This window comes from Polypterus senegalus, chromosome 8, assembly GCF_016835505.1.
Source record: "Polypterus senegalus isolate Bchr_013 chromosome 8, ASM1683550v1, whole genome shotgun sequence".
Taxonomy (NCBI): domain Eukaryota; kingdom Metazoa; phylum Chordata; class Cladistia; order Polypteriformes; family Polypteridae; genus Polypterus; species Polypterus senegalus.
In genome coordinates, this window is record NC_053161.1 from 38,649,592 (window position 1) to 38,674,605 (window position 25,014).

Sequence of the window (25,014 nt, forward strand, 5' to 3'; positions counted from 1 at the left end):
TGGACATTGTACTTTGTCTTTTATTTCTGACCCTGCTTGGTGCTGAGAGTGCAGGTACTGTGTCTGACAATGGCATTTACATGCATGAGAAGTGGTTGGACTGTGGGCGTTGTTCTAACTACACACATCACATTAAACTTCGATAAATTCTGAAAAGAATGATACCAAACATATATATATATAGGTTTTTAAATAAGCCTGATTTAAAGCGTGACAAAAAGAGGACATAAGTCACATAAAATCGTTGCACTTTTATTTTTAGGATTTTATATATAGAGAGTAGATTTGGGCACTGATAGATAAAGTGACTCGCTTAGGATAATACAATGAGTATTTGAATTAATACATTGAATTATCTTAAACAAAAGAGACAAATGGCTGTGATTTATTAATCACAATTGGGGTCAATAAACAAGGTTGCTATTTCTGTATCATTTACCTGCACCAAAAGTTTTCAAACATATAACTGCAGGACATCAAACACAATAATCAAGCATTATCATCCATGGAAATGAAGGTTGTGTTTGTTACCGGATAGTCAGAACTGTCTGAACTTCCATGGCTACAAATGACATTAGAGTTAGGATCCTTAATTTTTGATACAGTAGGTGCCAAATAAAGAATCTTTATAGAATAAATTCTTATCTTCTTTAACATCTAAAGAAATGAGTATTCCAGTTAAATTTTTCGACATATGTGTATATAAAACACATAGATAAGGATCAACAAGTTGCTTTTTTGGCATGAGCTTCCTGTAACCCTTGTCACTTTTGAAGGAGCTTTATGAGCGTATGTACTAATATGCTCATTTTTTAATATTAACCAAAAGCATTGGCTTATTTATAAGCCTTTCCATTCTTTCTCTTTCCACTTTTTTTTTGGAAGATGTTGAGTCCAGGCTGCTGCTGGGTCATGTATTTTGATTTTTTGATTTTGCTACATTTTATTTATCTCTGAGGGGAAATTGTCTTTTCAAATGACTTTTGAGGATCAGAGGTTAGCCATTGTATAGTGTCCCTGGAGCAATTTTCAGGTTAACGGCCTTGCTCAAGGGTCCAACAGAGTAGGACTTCTTCTGGCAGTAATGGGATTTGAACAGGCAGCCTTCCAGATACCAGCACAGATCCTTAGCCTCAGAGCCACCACAGCTCAAAAACAAATAAAAAACCCTGACATATCAAGTTTTTGTAGGAGCTTCTGTGGCAATTGTGTGGTGAAGATGCTTGCATGGATTAGCTGTTCATATATTTAAGTACTCAGTGGTTCTACAGTTTGCAGTAGTGCATATATGGTTAACAATAAACATAATATTTTCAAAGCTACATAAAATAGCCATTCCATTACATGGCACACTCAAACCCAGCCACCCAAACTCATTCTAATTATTAATTAGCCAAATCTGTACATCTTTGGTGATGTGGGAGGATAAAAAACATACATGGGGATAGAGTTAAAACTCCACAAGGACAACAATTGGAGGATACCAGATCTCCAAGCCACCAATGCTAACGATTGCACTACCATGCCACCCAGCTAGTGAATATAATGTTTATTTATTTATTTATTTTTTTCATTTGATATACTTTATTAATCCCCATTGTCTTTTTGCAGGACCTGGAGCAATTTTCAGGTTAAGGGCCTTCTTTAAGGGTCCAATGGAGTGGAATCCCTTATGGCAATAACAGGATTTTTACCAGTAACTTTCCAAATACCAGTGCAGATCCTTAGTCACAGAGCCACCATAAATAAAAAAAAGTCACTTTTTTTAGTGCCATTTATGTTACATTCCGATTAGAAGTTGTTGCAACACTGGGACTGATATGGTTTCTACCTTATTTGATGGTCTTATGTGTGTAAGGGTTTTTTCCAAAATGGTGAAAGTTGACACAATACCTCTTGTGCTCTTCATGCAGGTAAGGAATAAAAGTGTCATTATTTTTTAGCTAATTTCTACCTTAATAGAGATGTATACACCAGAAAGCAATTTTAAGTATTACTAATTAATTGTAATTATTCAATTGGGAATTACAAGATTTTTAAAACACAGCAGTTTAAAATAAAAGAAATAGAGTGTAGTACATCGCTATCAGCAAGTAATCCCCTTTCATGCATTTTACCCTGAGCTTACCAAACTAAGTGGCTCATTAAGGTACAGTAGAAAATGTCATTTTCTACTCAGTGTGAGGAATGAGAAGCAAGAGGTTACTGGCTCATAGTTCAAATCTGTTAAAGTGTCATCAACAGCAACAAAATGAGAAGGCAGGCTTTCTCAAATGCAGTGAGAGCAATAGAAGAGAACAATCAGGGAATAGCACTTACTTTTAACACCGCTGGCTTTGCCCATGTACAGCTCTGTTCATGCCTATTTTAGGACGTTGAGTGCAGTTGACACCTTTGACTGATAGCTATGCTTTCCTCATCTGTAATCATATTGACAAAAGTGGTCATTGTATACCCATAAATTTGCTAATGCAGTAAATCAATTATCTGTTTATTTTGAGGAGCCATAAGGTAAGACCTGAATGGAACCACATAAAAACATGTTGCCATATGTTTTGTAGTTATTTAATGTTCATATGGCTGTGAATAGGACTAGCAATTTCTTCAATGCTGAAATGTACATGCATTCATTGTAGCATGAAATTCTTGACAGTATGGTTGTCCACACAACAACTGCAACTTTATTTTCCAAAGGTAGATAAAAAAAACTTTTCAAATCAAACTATACCATTTTCTACTTTAAGATAAGATTAGAGACAATATTGTGAATTGCAACCTATAGTTTTATACATTTTGAAGAATTGGGTAACTTCATGACCCAGCTAAAACAAGATAGACAATGTACCAACAAATGTAAGACAAATGTTGCATTGTCCATTTTTCTTCTTTACCTCAACCCAAATGAGGGGTCTCTCATTTCATGTCCAGTGGTTCAAATCCACACTCCTTTTTCCTCCTGTATTAAGTCACAGCAATCACCAATCTCTACCAGAAACCCCACTTTTCCCAAGATAATGCAGATCTTTTAGATTTAATGCTCCTAGAATCTCCATGCTTCATTATGCTGGAATGTTCTGGTTTGGTATTCTAACAACCTATGGAACGGTCCCAAAAAGTGCCTTCACTCTTTGTCCTAATTTTTCCCTCATATTCAAAACATCATATTTTCAGACAAATAGTTATACACTAAGTTAATCAGTATAGGTAGTAAGTTGCCTGGCTTATAAAATCTCCACACAGGCACAATATCACTCCATCCATCCATTTCCAAACCTGCTTATTCAGGACAGGGTCGTTGGGAAACTGGAACCTTATTTAAGCAAGCATCAGGCACAAGGCATGAACAATTCCTTTTCAAGAGTCAGGAATCCTGATCAAATTATATGACTTCCACATGTCGTCACTGCACTGCACCATTTGGAAAGACATCCCGTTTAAAACAAAAGTTACTTCCAGGAACCATATATCTGTGCTTTATGAGGCATAATGTTTTGAATCAAAAAGGTTTTACAAGACTGTTTCTAGGATTAAGATAGTAAATCTTATGTACATCTTCTGAAATTATATCTGAGCTTGTACAATCTAGTCTAATGTATTTGAGGTCTTCATATCATAGTGCATATTTACCATTATAGAAATCAGTAAGTATAACAAAAAAGGGTGGAAAACTGGACCTAACAGTTCTCAATTTAAATTAAAGCATTAAACATTGTCAATATTTTTTAAAACTGAGTGGCATGGTGCTATAGTAGTTAGTGTTGCTGCTTTAAACCTCCAGGGGAATGAATTCAAATCCTTATACACCATTAATAGTTTTTGCCCTCTCCACTTATCTGTTTTAATTTCTCTCCCAAAATTCTGGTATTCCTCTCATCTCCCAAAGATATGTTTGTGTTATAAGGTTAACCGGAAACCTCTAAATTATAGCCGAATGAATGAATGCAAGTGTGCAACTTAATGAGGGAGCACTATGCTGGACTAGCGTCTCACCCATGGTTGATTCTTGCCTCGTGTCTGATGCTGTCAGGATTGGCTCCACACGCCACTGATCTGAAGTGGATTCAGCAGATATAAGATTGCACACTGTGCATGTATTTAAAATGTTTTAACTAACTTCCCATTTCTGCATTGGGCTGGCACCCTGCACGGGGCTTGTTTCCTGCCTTGCGCCCTGTGTTGGCTGGGTTTGGCTCCAGCAGACCCCCGTTGCCCTGTAGTTAGGACATAATGGATGGATGGATAGATAACTTCCCATTTTGACTTCTTCTATGTGCCTGATGCAGCTGACATAGGCTACAACCCAATGACACATTATTAGAAAATTTGTTGTAAAAGGTTTCATTATTTAGGGGGCTGAAACGTTACAGTTTTAATCATGAAATTATGAATGGTGATCGCCCATGCTTGCAGCAGTTTTAGAAAGATTAGTAATATATACAGTATTTCCATTAAATGGATCATTCATTTGCTTTTACTTCTTCATACAGTTAATGTAGAATTTCATAAATCCACATCTTTTAAAATACACCTACATAATCTGCAAAACCAGATGAAAACAGTGTAAACTGCAAGTGAATGTTATCCTTTATTATCAGCATAAAATATAAATGCCACACAAGCAGACACCCACAATTTAAGTCTTAGAAAGAGTTAACCTTGCTGTATGCTCAACGGCCTTTTTTTAATTCTAAGTCTATTGATTACCTTGTAGAAGTATCGACAGAAGAATTAATTTCAAGTGGTTCTATTCACTTGCACTCTATTCAAACACTGTATAATAAAGTTACCAAAGGTCTACAATAATGTTGCAATGTCTGATGAATTTCACTGGGATAATTTCAAGACAACAGCATTGTTCAATTGCTTTACTTTGCAATTAATTAGTGCCATTTCAACTTTACAATAGAAGCACAGGAGAAAATTAAATAACACGTATTATGCTTTTATAATAAAAATGATTGACCTTCACAATAAAATATTTTTTTCATATTTTCCTTGAGATTTTCTTCTCTTAATTTAATGTTGTAATTTCTGCATTTGAAATATATTTTATATACAGACACAAATGAGACAAAATAAATTCAGAAACATGCAGAACTTGTATTTCTCACAGTACAATCTAGTAATATATCATTCATCCATTATCTGACCTGCCTATCCAGTTTAGGGAAGAAGGGAGTCAGCGCTAACCCTGGCCCCACTGGATGCAACATATCGATATCTGGTTGGCCAGAAGTAACTCCTCTCATATAAAGAAGAACCCAAGTAATAATAATAATAATACATTTTATTTATTTGTAGGCGCCTTTCTATACACTCAAGGACACCAAACAATAGATGAAACACACATTATAAACAAAACTAAAATACAAAATTTTAAATCAGACAGAGCAATTATAGTCAAAGAGAAAAAGCAGTCTTAAACAAATGAGTTTTAAGTTTAGATATGAAAAATGGCCTAATATAAAACATGATGCATACACACAGTGCATACACTAAACTAAAATCTGCCATGAATGAGCAAATTGAAGCATTGATAAGTTGGCATGATAAGCAAACAGAGAAATTGCTTTAGAAATATATTCAAGTTCAACATTAGGCAAAATTCAAAAATCTGGGTGCTCCCTTTTGATTGAAACTTCTGCGCAACATGTAAAGTCATGAACAGGACAAATTAAAGAAGGCTACAAAGAATACAAACGTATCAGTTAAAGGGATGAAAATGCTTAAGAAGACCAGAAAAAGCAGAGAAGGTGATCTTATAAAGCAACATCCCTATACATTATAGAAAATAAAGATAGAAGGAAATCCAACTATCAGAGTTAAAAATCATTATGAAAGCACATTGAAGGAGAGAAGATTTACCAGGAAACTAAAAAGTTAATCAGCAAAGAAAGGAAAGTTTGTAGCTGCTAGCAATTAACAAAATAACGAAATGATAGTTACAGATAAGAAAGAAGAAATGACAGAGTGAAAAGAGCGGTCAACATTAAATAATACTGGTAACAAACAAAAAATTAAGAAAAAGGGATCTTCCCAGAAACTGATCATTTAAAAGCAGCATGGAGATCATTTGTTCTAATATGTCATACATCTTCTATCTTCTAAAAAAGAGGCACATATTGTGTTAAGATCTATAGCTCAAGATCACGTTCCAGGCTTCCCCCACAGCATTGAACTACTAATCTCAGAAGTCAGATGGTAATTGTTCAAAACATTAAGTGACAGAATTTTCAGTAGATAGAGTCACAGTTCTTCACATAAGGATTGGCAGCACACAAGTAAAATTGATTTTAAAGGATCAGGCAAATCATGTGGCCAATAGATAAAGAAAAGTTCATTCCACCCTATTGTGATTAAATTTGTCATGCTATTGTCAGAAAATCACTCTGTGTTAAGTGGGTTTAATAGTGGATAATAAAAACGTTGATTTTGATGGTGTTGAGTGTGTTTGGCTTATGTGGCCTTCCTATCCCCATACTCTCAGTGTCATACTATATTACTAACCCTAAATAAAATCTTCAATTAGATGTACTTATTATTTAAAGTTGCTCTGTTTTACATATGGTCAGCTTTTTTTAATTTTTTAACTTTATCTGACTACTATCAATATTCTAATCTCCAAAATTTAGCCAGGTTTTTCGTTTTTGCTTCAAAGTTCCGTTTATTTGCAGACATCTATTTTTTTTAAGAGTATACAGTTTGTATGTTTCACATTCCTTTGTAATAATTGATTTTACCGTCATCGCATAATGCAAACATAATGTATTTTATTTTAGCCTTAATGTTACCGTATAATGGAATGTTACAAGTGGCTGCTCCTTAGCTCAGTGATCTCGTTGTTTCCTAATTTAAACAACCCTCAATGAAACTGCTTTCACACGTTGCCTCCACTTTAGTGTCTTTGTGATTTAAATGCAATCTGTTCCTGCAGTCTGGGATCCTTAAATTGCAAGAGGCACTAAACACCCCATAGGCCTGTCAACCCCATAGCATGCATAAAATTTTGAGTTCTGTGTTTAACTTACTCACAGTATAATCTGTTACTTGTTTCAGTATGGACAAGATACATTAGGAGAAATTGTATATATTGTATGTGAAGATTTTGTGTGTGTGTATCAGTGTTTAGATAGATGTATGTGTCTTGTTGCATACGTTTTCCTTTAATTCTGTAACTTTTTCTTGGTTTATGTTTGATGCACATGATTAAATAAATGTCCATGTTGTGAGGTACTAAAACACTATCCTGACAATGACATTATTTAATATAAACTGAAAATTATTTAATTTGACCTGAATTTTGTTCAGTGCTATCATTTTTATTGACCTGTTGAGGAAACGTTGGTATTTAGTGTATTTGTCACTTCTTGCTCTATTTGTCACTATACATCACTTCCACTGTGTTATTCTTAATACACATCACCTCCTCTTTGACCTTTCTGTCAAAATACTGAAAGAGCTGTGTTTTGTTATTCATTTATTCAATATTTCACTTCTAACCGCTGATCTTATTCATCTATAAACCTTATGGAGAAAATTGTTTCAAAACATTGTGAAAAAAATGACATCATTGTATTTACCAGACATCCTGATTTAATGCAGGATCTTTTTATTAACCTTTCAGATGCATTTTTTTTTTAACACCATAATGGTTCCACCGTTGCTCTTCAATTCTTGAACTACTTTTCGGAAGAAACAGATGTACTCTTGTTAAAAATAAAACATCTTGATGACTCATGTGTAAGGTTATGAGGAAAGCTGCCTGCTTCAGACTGTTGAGCAAGCCACATTTTTATTGAAGTGGGGAATAATACTTTAAGATTTAATTCCCAACTGTTGTTTTATGGCAAGTTTAGCCTTTGACTATTACTCGCATGCAAGTTATTCATACAAAAATTCATTCACTCATTCAACCATCCATTCATTTGAGTATAATTGCTCTACCAAGAAATTGAATAGTGCATCAAAGTAGCATTTAAGTATCCAAATTGTAATACATAACTGTCAAAGTGGTTAAAAGAACAGCAGAAAGACAAAAACCCCTTTGATTTGCCTTTACTAGAGGGATGAGTATTTGTCATCTGAGTTTTGAAATCACAAATGTATTACAAGGGTCTCCTGTGATATTTTTGAGAGTTTGACAGCTACATATTTTTCCTATCTCCAAGCTCCTCTATAATGAAAACTAAATACACAAATCTTTTTTTTTTCTCTTGACAGATGCACGTTTGCCAATGGGATTTCCTTTTCTCACATTGAGTTGTCAAAAAAAGACATCCAATGGGCAATCAAAATTGAAAGTATACAGGTATTCTGACTGAAAAAGCCCAACTACAGAGGTACACTAGAAAGACTAGCTTATATAATTAAGCAACAGAGGAGCCACAGCCACTTAATCTTCCCCCTAATGGCAAGTCCAGCCCTTCACTGTCTTCCTCTTGGGGGCAAACTGTATTCTCTTTTGTGGTCATTCCTGTCCCTGATTGTCATTGTATATTCTTTTTCATCAACTAGAAATATCTTTGCATGGGCTTTGGCACTAATCCATTCATCATTGCTTTGTTCCTTAAAGAATTCACAGGGCGGACCAGGGGTCCTTTTAAAATATAATTTATCATCTTGGTTTAAAGACACAAAAACAAGTAAAGCACATAACTCTATATTCTAAGCAGCAGAGTTGCTTTTTTATATTCTGTTATTCTGTATTCTTTAATCATAACCATTACATTTATTTTTGGCATACTGTTTACCTTGCTATTATGTGTTTGTATGAAGCAAAATGTTTGCTGCTAAAACACAATAATGGTATTAATTATTCTCTTTGGTCTTGACAGGTATTTTTTTTACTACTTTTTCTTCTTCTTATCAGCAAAGTGTCCATGGGGGTTTGTGTTTGAAGCACAGGAATGTCAGAGTAGGGAATCAGGACTATGTTATAGTCTTCTGAAGATTAAGTCTGCAGGCACTAGTCAGGTACAGCTCACATTGAACAAATAGCAGTTTATTAGCTATTATCTAATTTATGAAGAAGTACAGCAGGATGATGAATTTAATACTTCTAGTGTGACAGAAAGGGCTGAAGAAGGAGAGACGAATATAGTGAACTGAACAATACACAGTGAGAGATGAAATCATCACAAATGTATGGATTCTGGTCAGATCTCCTGTTGATCCAACTGCTATTAAACACATTGGAACACACAGTGGTTACTGCTGTGGCCTCATGGACTCAGCACCCTGGTCATTGTCTGTGTGGAATTTGCACATTCTCCCTGTCTCCTGTTTTTCTCCTGGCATTCCTTTTATGACTCCATATCCTAAAGCTGTCTATTATTTGGCCATTCTAAATTATGCCTCTGTGGATATACATGTGTGAGTGTGTTTTGTGAAAGGTGGGTGCTCAATTTCAGGTTGGTTTTTTCCATGTGCATGATGTTACCAAAGGCAACACGTTGATCCTGAGTTAAATTAAGTAGTTTTAAGAAGTAAGAAGTAATTTTAAGTACTTGTTAGTTAAAGGTATGCTGTCAGTAATGCAGGATAGATATGAATAAAAGCTATAGGTCTACAACAATGACTTTGTAATGTCAATTCAGTACATGTCAGGAATGATGGGACTCACACTACCCCAGATATGGGACATGTTTGCATGTACTGTAACTGAAATGCAGTGTTTCTTACTCTTTTCAACTACCATATACACTCACCTAAAGGATTATTAGGAACCCCATACTAATACGGTGTTTGACCCCCTTTCGCCTTCAGAACTGCCTTAATTCTACGTGGCATTGATTCAACAAGGTGCTGAAAGCATTCTTTAGAAATGTTGGCCCATATTGATAGGATAGCATCTTGCAGTTGATGGAGATTTGTGGGATGCACATCCAGGGCACGAAGCTCCCGTTCCACCACATCCCAAAGATGCTCTATTGGGTTGAGATCTGGTGACTGTGGGGGTCATTTTAGTACAGTGAACTCATTGTCATGTTCAAGAAACCAATTTGAAATGATTCGAGCTTTGTGACATGGTGCATTATCCAGCTGGAAGTAGCCATCAGAGGATGGGTACATGGTGGTCATGAAGGGATGGACATGGTCAGAAACAATGCTCAGGTAGCCTGTGGCATTTAAACGATGCCCAATTGGCACTAAGGGGCCTAAAGTGTGCCAAGAAAACATCCCCCACACCATTACACCACCACCACCAGCCTGCACAGTGGCAACAAGGCATGATGGATCCATGTTCTCATTCTGTTTACGCCAAATTCTGACTCTACCATTTGAATGTCTCAACAGAAATCGAGACTCATCAGACCAGGCAACATTTTTTCAGTCTTCAACTGTCCAATTTTGGTGAGCTCGTGCAAATTGTAGCCTCTTTTTTTCTATTTGTAGTGGAGATGAGTGGTACCCAGTGGGGTCTTCTGCTGTTGTAGCCCATCCGCCTCAAGGTTGTGTGTGTTGTGGCTTCACAAATGCTTTGCTGCATACCTCGGTTGTAACGAGTGGTTATTTCAGTCAAACTTCTATCAGCTTGAATCAGTCGGCCCATTCTCCTCTGACCTCTAGCATCAACAAGACATTTTCGCCCACAGGACTGCCGCATACTGGATGTTTTTCCCTTTTCACACCATTCTTTGTAAACCCTAGAAATGGTTGTGCGTGAAAATCCCAGTAACTGAGCAGATTGCGAAATACTCAGACCGGCTCGTCTGGCACCAACAATCATGCCACGCTCAAAACTGCTTAAATCACCTTTCTTTCCCATTCTGACATTCAGTTTGGAGTTCAGGAGATTGTCTTGACCAGGACCACACCCCTAAATGCATTGAAGCAACTGCCATGTGATTGGTTGATTAGATAATTGCTTTAATGAGAAATTGAACAGGTGTTCCTAATAATCCTTTAGGTGAGTATATACTCGTGTATAAGTCAGGTCTTGAAACCCAAAAAATCAATCATAAAATCAGACCCGAACTTATGCAACCGCACAAAAATACACTTTTTTTTTTACCTCTTCTTGCTTCCTCCAATCTCATACCAGTTTCTCAGACATATTGAATTTTGTTATAGCAGAGTAGTTACCAATTTCTTTCGCCACTTCAAGGACTTTTAATTTTAAAACCAGCTTCATATTTTCTTCTGATCGAACGCTCCATCGTAGATAAGGGATGCTCTTATGATAAAGGTGTTGGAGGGTGTGAGATATACAAAACAGTGCAAACGTCGCTTTGGAATAGTTCGGGTATTACTGTGTGGTCGCGTAGGCACAATATATGGCTAAGGAAGGCAGTGTGCTCCGTGGTTATTCTCTCAGGTGGGCTTTAGCATATCATAATCCCTTGTACCAATAGCGTGAGTTTTCTGCATTCGACATATACGACCGACATTATAAAATACTGGAAATCAAGCACCGACTTATCCGTGGGAGAACTTAAATGCAAGTATATATGGTAAGTTATAAATATAGCTGCCAGGAAATGGATTGTGCATTAAGTTATTAGATGTTATTTAGAAAAAATGGTCTTCTCAACTTAGTCGTGATGTTACAATATGCAGAATGCATGCTTTAAATTCAAGAAAGTTTGGAATGTGAAAAAATACATATCGGTGAAAGTAAAAGGCAACAGAGATCATATTTAATCAGGAGATTAAGCACCTGTATACAGCTACTAATTCCAGTAAATAATAGCAAAAAAATAATTTTATAATGCCTTTCACTGTCAGTATAACATAAAATAAACACCCGACACATACATGTAGTTGGCTAAAACACAGCACCATATGGTTATAAAGTCAGTCTTTAAGATGCTTGACATAAGCAAACAAGATTATTGACTATTAAACTAGAAAATAACTCTATGAATTACAGCATTTATATGCCTGCCTTAATTTCGACCTCTTAACATGTGCAACTTGTGTAGATGGCATAAACACATTATCAGCGGCATTTCTGTCCTTTCAACTCAGTGACATTCCAAAATACTTTACATACTTAAAGGAACACAGTAGCCGTTAACTTCAATATTTGCCCTGATACAAAATAAATATATAAATACAACAAAAGCAATAAAAACAAAAAAAACTCAGTATGTTGTATGTTCATTTTATTCAAAGATTTAGATATAATCCATATTTTAACTGGCGATTTTATTTTATTTTTGATTACCCTCCAGATGCTACCAACAAGGATGTCACACATTATAAACAATGGATTTCGTACAATTTAACTGTGAAATGGTATTCAGTATTTTCCTGCTGCCAAAACCCAGACTTATTTTCTTCCAAAACAGAAAACAGCTGTTCTGCGTAAATGAAGTTTTTTTATTATGAACCCAAACTGTGTTTCGCCTCTAGGCAATACAATGGAAACAACATGTTTAGACTTAATACAGTAGACGTACTGTAAGTGTTAGTCAGAACATGAATGCAGATGATATTTGTTCATACAATTGTGCCCATTATTTTCTCAACCATGTGTGCTGTATTCATACATGTTAGAGTTCTTACAAGTATGTGTCTCTAGTCACGTGCTTGGAAAATCATGTCACTTATAAAATCTGCAATTATGAACATGCCAGGCTGAATTGATTGCAGTTTACTTTTAAATATATCACATCTTGTGGTCAGCTTGGTACACCTTCACACAAATTGTGAGACTAAGCTTTTAATATTTTTGAAAAGCATGAAAACGCATAACAAAAGTGACAAAACAAATACAAAAATAAGCATAGCAAAATGACCAAAGCAACAAACCCTAATAAATAAAACATGCTTCCTAATCAAAATCTTATTTTAAAACTTTACTCAGCAACTTAGCATATTTGTAATCATACTGACAGGACACTGAGAATGTATTGTAAAAAGACAACGGACAAGAGAAAAGGAGTTAAGGCTCCATGTGGACACCCTGTTTATTGTCTTATATTGAAAATAAAGAGATGAAGTTAAATATGGCGATCTTCGTCAATGTTGTAGCTCCTACGAATGAATGCCATCTTTAACTTGAGGAGTGATTTAAATACTTTTAAGTGCTGTGTCGGCTGCTCCTCTTCCCGCATAGAGGACACAGAAACCATGTTAGTGATGGAGACTCAGTCTCTCATATTACCCCGTGATTGTGCATACCAGTACTTGTGTGACACTCCCAAGGCTCTCATGTTAACATGTGTTGCTTGTATGGTCTGATGTTATGTCAGATCTACAGAAACACACATGCAGGTCACCTAGGATTCAGATTTACTATCTTATGACAGCCTGTACTTTCTGATTCAAAAGTTCAGTCTCTCAAAATTATGAACTGAAATTTGTCTTTGAGGACCAGTTATGATCAGATTCAGGCTCACCTTCACATTAAGTTCTGTAAGTACGAACTGTTAGTCATAAACATTTTGCATGTATTTTCATTTTCTGTTGTCTATGGTGTTCTCCAAATGTAATCTTAATATAGCCCTTTTGGTAAGAAAAATCCTTTACAGGGTGACCAGAAAGTTTAACATGAAGCAAAGATTGACAAATGTGCATCTGTGTTCCAATGACTGGTCAGTAATAAAAAGCAGGGTGATTTAACTGCCTTCATCATAAAAAAATGATTGATAGTTGCTGTGTCCCCTTTCAAAGCTTCCTACTTCAGTTTTTTTAATGTTTTGTATCTTAGGTATGAGGCAGGATGCCATTTCGTCTGATGGTGGAAAGTGGGTGGCATTTTTATTGAGATGAGAGTGTAGTGTGGATTTCTGTTGGAGGACAGAATGATGCTTTTGCAGAGATAGAAGGGAGGATGGAGTTTTGATGGAACGAGGTGGGAATTTTGTCAGATGGCGAATGATGCGTTAAAATGGAACCTGTACAAGTGAACAAAACCCACTGTACATGATGGTGATATAACAACGCAATAAATACAGAATGGGAAGAGAAGATGGTCGCAACAAAATTAACTAAAAACATTCTGCTTTGAAGAAACCATGAAACTCTAAAAGACCTCTTGGTTTGCATCTCCAATTTCACTGCTATTTAGTCTCAAAATTCTTGTACTCACCAGATAGCAAGTAGACCCTCTTTGTCCAGCCATATTATAATTATATTTTAGATCATACTATAAAGTCAATATTGTGCGCATAACTAATCTATCACCTCATACTACATAAGACAGGTGATAATATCAGCAGTGAAGATCCAATCAGATGTGTGAATTCTTCCTAAAAGTACAAGAGATATCCAAAAATGGAAGGGAGAAAGAAAAATGTTCTTTCCAAGGAGCAACACCTGTGACTTAATGAAAAGGTCCATGCTGGTTTATAGTCATCCTCACCCAAGGTGCTCTCTGACCCATTTTCTTTGTACACCTGGCTAAGCCTACTAAAATCACATGAAATCTTTCTCACTTGATATTCCAGTCAGAGTTCAGTTCCACACATCTGTAGGACTTCAGGATTATGTTAATGCTTAACTATAGCTTTCCCTACTTAATTTGACACAACTGTCTTTTGGGAGGATTTATTTCTTTTCAATTTAAAGAGGTTGCACAAGGTCAGGTTTATTGTACTAAGGATACAGTTCATTCCATTGCCTACATCTAACATTTTATTTGATTTCAAATCTAGACTTCAAGAAAGTTTGGTATAATTGTGATGCATTTAAATAAGAAATACCCTACAGCGGGCAGCCAGGATGATGCTGAATGACAACCACTTGAATTATCTGAACTCTTATCATGCTTATAAATACTGAACCAACAAGAACAGCAGTTTTAATAAGCCTAAATCTCAAGTAATTTAAAGATGCATTTTATGACACTTTGTCCTGCTGCAGTGGGATACTACAGCTTACAACACATGTTATTTAGCTAAAATGGCCCACTGAGCTGAATTTTGTAATAGGGACTATTATGTGGTTTTCCCATTGACACTAATAGGATGTTACAGCGATTTAGAATGATTTAATGGTTCCCAGGTTGGGCTCTAATGGCACTCTTTATATTACACTGTATATCATGAATGTGAATGGTGCTGTTGTGAAATCACACTTTTTACGATTTGCACTGTGCAAACACTGTGACAGGAGTGTTTCTGAAATCAGGAGAAGTCTGTATCTTTTAAACTGATAATTATTTCTGATGTAATGCAGTATGCCACAAATCTGGTTACAATATTCTGTTTGATGAAATATGTTCCAAGCAAAAGTGCGTATGAATAAAGTCATGAAGAAAAGAGCATATTGATTGTACAATTTGCTGATTAAAATGTGAAGCATTTCAAAATAATTTTCCAGATTGATTTTTAAAACATAAGTTATGTGATTTCAACAATATCCTTAAAAAGGCATATACTGTAAATACTTGTGGAATACAATTAATTACAAAAGTATGTTATATGATCAATAGTGGTTATCCTTTAAGTAAAAAAAGACTAGGCCCCATCCATACTTCTAATTGAAACCATAAATGGTAAACAAAAAAGGTCTCAAGAGCAACCCCAAAAAGAAATAATGTGAAGGAAGCCAAAACATGATCAAAACAAGGATTTATTATAACAGAAGTAACACACAGTGTGTTCAGGGAGATTGAAAAGCATATAAAAGAAGTAAAAAACAAAGCCTAAAGCCCCACCTGACCTACCTAGACCAACACGCCCCGTGTCTAGATATAGTAGGTCAGGGTCTACTTTACCCACCTTTCCCACCCTGTTCCTCAGTTTCATACCCTCTGTCCTAAGTCCTTTTTTTGTGCTCTCTTCCCCCTGCCATGTGATTCCTTCTTCACTTACACTAATCTTCTGACTCAAAGCTCACTGTTTTTTTTTTTTTTTTGAGTGGTCAAGAGTGTCTAAATGAACTCCTGCTAGCATTCTGCTAGTGCCTCCCTGGTTTCCTGCAACTCTGGTTACCCATTCAATCTTAATGGACCAGGCCAATCCCAAATGATTTGTCTGCCATAAAAAGTTATTGGAGGCCATGTACTGTAGATGCTATTGGGCCTCCATGCTACCACTTGTTGGTAGTGGTGTAAATGAGAGGTTATGAAGGGTTGTGGCATCAGCAGGTGATTGCAGTATAACTGATAGTGAAAAATTAAAAAGCCTATTAACACTAAAATGAAAATGTCTTTCCAGACTTGAGTCCCAGTTCAGGCTGCCCGAAGGTGGTGGTGGAGCTGGTTAGGAGGCAGGCGAAGTGGAAGAGGCAGGCTCAGAGGACCAGAAACTGTAGGTGACATCACTCATCATCCCATTAGAATGTTAGACAAAATAAGAGAACAGGCATTAGGTGACAGCGAGAATCCTTAACTCAGGGTGGAATTACTGTTTCACAAGCCCTGAAGTTGTCTTCCAAGTGCAAATGTAAATTATGGACTAACATTTTATATTTCCACCCACAGAGCTTTGCCTAAGACTTAATTACCTTCTGGGCTCTTAATATTACATGAGGGCATAACACCTCCTCTTGGTAGAAGTTCTGTGTTATCGACAATTTTGTCAAAGCCAATTCAGTTTTCTCCAGGACTTCCTATGACCAACTCCAGCCTGGCACTTGACTAAAGAGTAGCCAAAAAGGGATCACAATGAGAGAAAGAAACCCACACTGGAAGCTATAGAGCACTCTAAAAACCTAATGCAACGTAGTAGGAACCAACAAAGCAGAGTAATTTGTAATTCTCCAGGAGCAGCTCTGCTGATGAAATGCTATGAAGGTCTGACACCAAACCAGCAGCAGTCCTACATACCAGATGGTGAGACTCATCAGTCTATTGTGGATTTCAAGGGGCTCTGAAGTTAACAAACATGCAAGATCTTTTAGTGAATATAGGTGCATAGTTACATGAGAACAACAGGTCTTTAATTAGATAGATAGATAGATAGATAGATAGATAGATAGATAGATAGATAGATAGATAGATAGATAGATAGATAGATAGATAGATTGATAGATAGATAGATAGATAGATAGATAGATACTTTATTAATCCCCAAGAGGAAATTCACATACTCCAGCAGCAGCATACTGATATAAACAATATTAATTAAAGAGTGATAAAAACACAACGCAAGTTAAAAAATGCAAGGAGAGAGTGCGGGACAGGTATAACAGTCTATAATATTGTATAGTGTTAACGTTTACCCCCACCCCCAGGTGGAAAAGAAGAGTCGCATAGTGTTGGGGAGGAATGATATCCTCAATCTGTCAGTGGAGCAGGACAGTGACAGCAGTCTGTCGCTGAAGCTGCTCCTCTGTCTGGTGATGATCCTGTTCAGTGGATGCAGTGGATTCTCCATGATTAACAGAAGCCTGCTCAGTGCCCGTCACTATGCCACAGATGTCAAACTGTCCAGCTCTGTGCCTTCCTTACCAGTTTGTCCAGGCGTGACGCGTCCCTCTTCTTTATGCTGCCTCCCAAGCACACCATTGCGTAGAAGAGGGCACTCGCCACAACCATCTGATAGAACATCTGCAGCATCTTATTACAGATGTTGAAGGAAGCCAGCCTTCTAAGGAAGTATAATCGGGTCTGTCCTCTCTTGCACAGGGCATCAGTATTGGCAGTCCAGTCCAGTTTATCATCCAGCTGCACTCCCAGATATTTCTAGGTCTGTACCATCTGCACACAGTTACCTCTGATGATCACGGGGTCCAGGAGGGACCTTGGCCTCCTAAAATCCACTACCAGCTCCTTGGTTTTGCTGGTGTTCAGGTGTAGGAAGTTTTAGTTTCACCATTTAACAAAGTCTTTGATTAGGTTCCTATACTCCTCATTCTGCCCACTCCTGATGCAGCGCACGATAGCAGTGTCGTCAGCGAACTTTTGCACGTGGCAGGACTCTGAGTTGCTTTGGAAGTTTGATATATAGAGGCTGAACAGGACCGGAGAAAGCACAGTCCCCTTGGTGCTTCTGTGCTGCTGACCACAATGTCAGACCTGCTGTTCCCGAGACCCACATACTCAGGTCTGTCTGTATGTAAGATAGTCCACGATCCATGCCACCACATATGAATCTACTCCCATCTCTGTCAGCTTGTCCCTAAGGAGCCGAGGTTGGATTGTGTTGAAGGCACTAGAGAAGCTGGCATAATTCTTACAGCACCACTGCCTCTGTCCAAGTGGTAGAGGGATTGGTGTAGCGTATAGATGATGGCATCCTCTGCTCTCACCTTCTCCTGGTATGCGAACTGAAGAGGGTCGAGGGCATGGCGGAACTGTGGCCTCAGGTGATGAAGCAGCAGCTACTCCATGGTCTTCATCACATGTGACGTCAGAGGGACACACCAGAAGTCATTCAGCTCACCAGGACGTGATACCTTTGGGACTGGGATGATGCAAGATGTTTTCCAAAGCCTCAAGACTCTCCCCTGTTCCAGGCTTAGGTTGAAGATACGCCATAGAGGACTCCCCAGCTCCAATGCACAGGCCTTCAACAGTCGTGGCGATACTCCATCTGGACCCACTGCTTTGTTGGCACAAAGTCTCCTCAGCCCTCTGCTTACCTGGGCTGCTGTAATTGTGGGTGGGGGAAACTCTCTCCTATGCTGGTATCAGCAGAAGGATGGGTGGAGGATGCAGTACTCTGAGGTGATAGTAGGTTGGGTTGTCAAACCTGTTAAAGAAGTTGTTCATCAGGTTTGCTCTCTCCATGTCTCTCGATGGTGGCATCCCGCTTCGAACTGCAGCCAGTGATGATATTCATCCCATCCCACACTTCATTCTGTTATTCTGCAAATTTCTGCTCCGGCTTTCTCCTGTACTGCTCCTTCACCGCCCTGAGCTGGACTCGGAGTTTCTTCTGCACGTGCTTGAGCTCATGTTGATCGCTGCCTTTAAAAGGCCCTTGATGTCACTTGTAATCCATTGCTTGTTGTTAGCATAGCAGCGTACTGTTCTTACTGGAACTACAATGTCCATACAGAAGTTGATGTAGTCAATAGTGCAGTCAACAACCTCCTCAATGTTCTCACTATGTGACCCCTGCAGGATATTCCAGTCTGTAGTTCCAAAGCAGTCTCTCAGAGCCTGCTCTGCCTCAGGGGACCACTTCCTGAATGAGTGTGTGGTTGTAGGTAGCTCCCTCACTCTTGGTTTGTAGTGAGGCTGAAGCAGAACCAGGTTATGATCTGCTTTTCCAAGCGCAGGCAGTGGGGTGGCACTGTATGCGTCTTTAACGTTTGCATACAGCAGGTCTATAGTCCTATTTCAATGGGTGTTACAATCCACATACTGGGAGAAAGAAGGTAATGTTTTGTCCAGCGTCACATGGTTAAAGTCTCCAGCGATTAGTGCAAGCGCCTTGGGGTACTGTGTTTGTAGTTTAGTAACAGCGGAGTGAATGATGTCACCCGCTATCTCCAGGTCCGCCCAAGGAGGGATGTAAACAATAACAACAATGACGTGTCAAAACTCTCTAGGCAAGTTCATTAATATTAATATTTTTTAAATATTAAATATGAATATGACCACTAGATGTTAAATTGGGCTTCCCTGTGTCTGTGAGATGTTTCTGGAATGGAATAGACATAACTATCTGAGCATTAAAAAATGTGTGCTATAAAGATATATTAATCACTTTAGTTAGGAAAAATGGTTCAGTAGAAAAGGGTAGATAGGCCAGTAGAATGGGTAAAGCAAAACTTTGGGATTGCCCCAGTTTGAACTCCTGCATAATAACTGTAGTCTGACCAGGCAGTCCTTTTAAGGACCTCCAGACCTGCAGGAAGGACATCTCACAAGAATCTGCCTGATGTCCTGGATGAGCTTCTGGGGTATGCCTCTGATGTGCTCTAAGTTCTTTCTGGATCTGGCTTTAAAAGAAGCCAGTCATCCTTTGCCATCTTAATTGGAGAATGGAGTAGGGCCAAAACAAACGAAAAGTCAAGAAGTAGGAGGAAGAATAGAAGCACTGTGAAAGAAAAAGTCCCATATTGGGAGTGGAAGGAAAAAAAAAAAATATTTGAACCTGAGGCTTGGTTTAGCAGTTGTGCTCCAATTTTGACATTCAGAGGAACTGTTCTTTCAGTAACAGCTGCATCACTCATCTTGCTATTATTCTAAGAGCATGGAGGATGTAAAAAAATCACATTGGTTTAATGTAGCATCAAAAACTCTTCAATTTAGGTGGCACAGACTGATCAAAGCAATGAAGGACAAAAGTGCCCTTTGGGGAGCAATGCCCTACACTTAATGATATAGCCGACAGGACCCAAGAAACTAAATGTATTTTGGTAATTGAGAAGTATTACTGACACATTTCTATGATTCAGTCTTAAAACAGGTCATCTACTGCAGTTAATCACATTCACTGATAACAATCAATGTATACGTGCAAACTCCATGTAGACCCTGACCAATCTAGGAATCAAACTTATGCTCCTGGTGCTGTGCCCTGCAATTCAACTACATTAAAACATCTGTACTAAACTTTTACCTGATTAAAACTAAATATATACCTATGACATCTGTTGAACTCTTGTCACTTGATTAAATATCACGGTGTATGGATCTCTTTCACTAGCTGTCACTAGATGACCACATATGCATGATGATACTATATTGCAAAATAATGCAATCCTTTTTTTTCATTTGTTTTTGTTTGCTAGGAAACAACTTCTGTACTCAGGGGCACATTACAAAATAAAACCAATAAATGACATATTGATGAATTGTATAAATACTGTAGCTATCAGCATACTGTACTTAAAGAAAAGTAATCTTAACACTGAAAATGTTGGTTTCAATATTTTAGTAGTGATATAAACTAAAGGTTTTCACAATAACTTTTTGATAGTGAGACTTCTCTAACTTATAATTCTAACTTCGAGGTGGCAGCAACAATCATTGAGCATGGCCCCAGTGTGATGACGTATTGCATGTTGACAGGCATATGCAAGTAGAATTTCATTGTACCCTGCATATGTGGTGATATCAACTCTACGAACCTATGAACTAATATAACGTGTTGCACACTGCTCATTCAAAGGCTGATCAAAGCATTACTTCTGTTTTCTTTTGCACATACTGCACCTGCAAATTGTCTACATATAAAACATAATAAAAATTGAAAAGGACACTACAGTGGAACCTCGGTTTGCGAGCATAATTAGTTCCGGAAACGTGCTCGTAGTCCAAAGCACTCGTATATTAAAGTGAATTTCCCCATAAGAAATAATGGAAACTTAGATAATTCGTTCCACAACCCAAAATTATTCATATAAAAATGAGTAATACAAAATATAAACTAAAAATACATGAAACAAATTAACCTGCACTTTACTTTTAAAAAGAATCATGGCTGGTGTGAGTGAGTTTCTAAACTCTTGTGGGATTCGAGACTGTCCCAATATTGTCCCAAAGCAATCGCAGTCTCCCAGCGCTGTAGCAGTTCGCCGTATAAGCGTATCCAAAAAGATCGCAGACATGCTATAAGCGCCTGCCATAGATGGGTGATACAAGGAACATTATAAAAATCCCGCTACAATAAATAACCGCGCTGTTGCTGTTTCAAGCTGAATAAAGCTGGTGTTGTTAAAGAACTGAGGCTCAGCTTCGTGTTTTGGGGCGCAAGACGGGGACTCACACTTCACAGCACACACGTGCGCGAGCACACACCCATAGTCATAATGATGTAGTAAACAGTATACGCTCGTATGGATATTGACTATATGAGTGAGACACGCAGAGAATAGGAGACGATTGCCCTCAACAGAAGAGAGAGAGAGAGAGAGAGACGCGCACGCGCGATAAGGGGAGGGGGGGAGGAGAGAGAGAGAGAGAGAGAGAGAGAGAGAGATGCATGCGCGAGCAAGAGAGATAAGGAGAGACATGAGAGAGAAGAACCATCAGCTCAGTTGTGATCACATGACGCTCAGCAGACAAAGTGTATCCATACTATTCGTACTGCAAGACATCGCTCGTTTATCAAGTCAAAATTTATTAAAAAATTTAGCTCATCTTGCAAACCGAGGTTCCACTGTATTTTCACTGCTGCATTCAAATCCTAAATGCAGTTGTCTGTGTTTGCATGTTTTCAATGTGTAAAGTGAGTTTGCCTTTCGATTCCATAAAGGCATGCATAAGTAATAAACTAAAGTGTTACTGACTCCGCCTTCTACACAGTGTTATTGTGAATTTTTTTAAAGGTTTATTTCTTTCCACTTGTGAGATTTTTTTTGGTTACAACAAAAGTTGCACTGTACAGATGAATAAGGCTTTTAACATGCCAGCTTACATGTAGAATGGAGATTGCCTTCTGCCTGATTCTAAATATAAGACTTACTTTAAATGGTTCAAAAAGATAAGTGGTTGGTTTAAGAAAAATAGACTTGTTGAAAATGTTACAACAGAATCAAAGTACAAAAAAACAAAACAAGAACTGTAGTGGACAGCACAGGTGCACAGAAAATGAGAGTTTGCAACATAAATAATCATCCAATGATGACAATAACACTGATAATAATGATGGTAATAATAATCCTCAAATTAGCTTAGCATAGGAATTACAGAAACAGTAAAATAAAATTAAATGATTAACATGACATCCTGTCTGCAGGTCTAGGCTTCGGCTGCATTACTAAAGGATAAGTATAAGTATGCCTCAAATGGATATACATTCAAACTCACATTGAAACTCTGAAAATATTGCCCTCTGTTGTTCACCACTACCAATGACTTGACTGATTACCTCTTCACATTTGCTCTTTGCATGTCGTAAAAGTTCTCTGTTATGAATGTCTTGCTGGAAAAATTCTGACATCATGCATAGATTGGATAAGATTGTCTTCTTTGTTGACTTTTGTGAGGATATGGCAAACAAAAATTAAGGTTAGAATGGTAATTATTGCACTTCATTTTTAAAAATGTATTATTACATTAGACTAGTCAATTTACTTCAGGTACCTAAATTTAATTTATATGTCTATGGGGCCTTTGTGGTAACATTATGATTTTGCTGTTACCATAATTGTAAGTTTTCTATTAGATTGCTGGGTTAAACAGAGAACTGCTGAAATTTCATGTGTGGTGATAGTGATGCTATTAAGATGTACTGTATACTAATACTCAGTAGAAGAAAATATAAGATCATTACTTATTTCTTTAGACTGGCAATTTCATGTTACATTTCCGATATTTTTTCCACTGTGACAACAAATGCAAGTGTTCAGAGAAAGTTGCATTTAGAGAGAGATAGTGTAAACTATCTGTAAAGTATATAAACTCAGTAAAGGCAGAGCATACACTTCAAAACATTTTCCAAAATATTCATAGCAAGTGACCTAGTCAGTCAGTCATTCTCCAACCCACTATATCCTAACTACAGGGTCATGGGGGTCTGCTGGAGCCAATCCCATCCAACACAGGGTGCAAGGCAGGAACAAACCCCAGGCAGGGCAACAGCACACAGCCACACACTAAGGACAATTTAGGATTGCCAATGCACCTAACCTGCATGTCTTTGGACTGTGGGAGGAAACTGGAGTACCCGGAGGAAACCCACGCAGACATGAGGAGAACATGCAAACTCCACGCAGGGAGTGAACCCTGGTCTCCTTATTGCGAGGCAGCAGCACTACCACTGTGCCACCGTGCCGCCTTAAGTGACCTAGTAGCTGCAAAAATATCTGTTAAATGGATTTAAATGTGCAGAGTGGGAGAATAAATGAAGAAATCATGTCACAAATGATGCATCATGATTGCCACCTTGGTCATTTGTGCTAATGCAGTAGCATGCATGTAAAATACTGTGCACAGAGCTCGCACCACACATTTGCAAGGGTGCATCTGTATATTGTCTTTTTTATTACTGACATAATTTTATGTTTATAGGGTCAATGGGAGGCAAGCCCAATCCCCAGTTGCGGCCAGTCTGCTGCTCTCATTGTGAAGAAGGGGTCTGAACGCAATCCAAGGAGATACGGTCTCTCCTCTGAAACCCCCTCTTAAACTATGATACAATGGAAAACAAATACAGGTTTTATTTCACTCCTCTTTGCTCAATCACCTGCTGGCTTGCTTCTGCTGCCATGCCACATGATCTGCATCTCATGCGGTGCTTTGAATATTTAAAAGCCTTTACAGTAGCTGTCCTATTTTTTGTCTTTTATTTCTGGACCCGGGTGTGGTTAAATCTCTACGTCTCTGATTTAAAAACAGAATAAGAATCTGAAAATCTAACAACATCACATTAAAGTTCAATAAATTCTGGAAAGAGTGATACCAAACATATATATGTAGGTTGTAAAATAAGCCAGATTTAAAGCGTGGAAACAAAGTGACATAAAAACGTCACATAAAATCGTTGCACTTTTAGGCTTAGGATTTTATATATATAGGGTAGATTATTGTAACCTGTACAGAGTAAAGTGAAATTCCTAATTGTGGACTCGGTTGTTCTTATGATGTATGCTGCTGACCACATGGGCCACACATTGTGTGTGGCATGCAACATCATAATGAATATTAAACATAGGAATGAGTCTTGTTTTAAAAGACACTCAAAAAGAAAGACTCAGTGAGAAATTTTTTTTTGAGTACAAATCAATTTACACCCATAGTTTTCAAGCTTTGATCATTGTCTGTTTATGACGCTGAGTTTTGTTTGGACCTGTGAACTGAGTTTCTCTAATTCTGAGAACTTTGACCTCAGCTTATGACCAACTACTCTCTTTGGGTTGGCTAGCCCTCTACTGCTTTAATTTTTACCTCTGTATGAATCAACCCTTTGCTAGGTCAAATGTTCATGACAATAGCAGTATTGAATATGCAAAATAAAATATAATATTTAAATTGATAATACATACATACTGTATATAACAATACATAATTTTAAAGTGTATTTTAGAGATAAATGTGCACTTACCTGATAACAAGGTAACAGGAAATGCACAGCGTAATAAAAAAACAAAACAAATCTATCAGATATTCAGGAAATGTGTGAACTAAAGAATAAGCTGTCAAATGAATGAAGCAATATACAAGTATGTATTGTCATAACAAAAGGGAATTTTAAAAGCAGTGTAGGAGTAAATGAAGCAAAA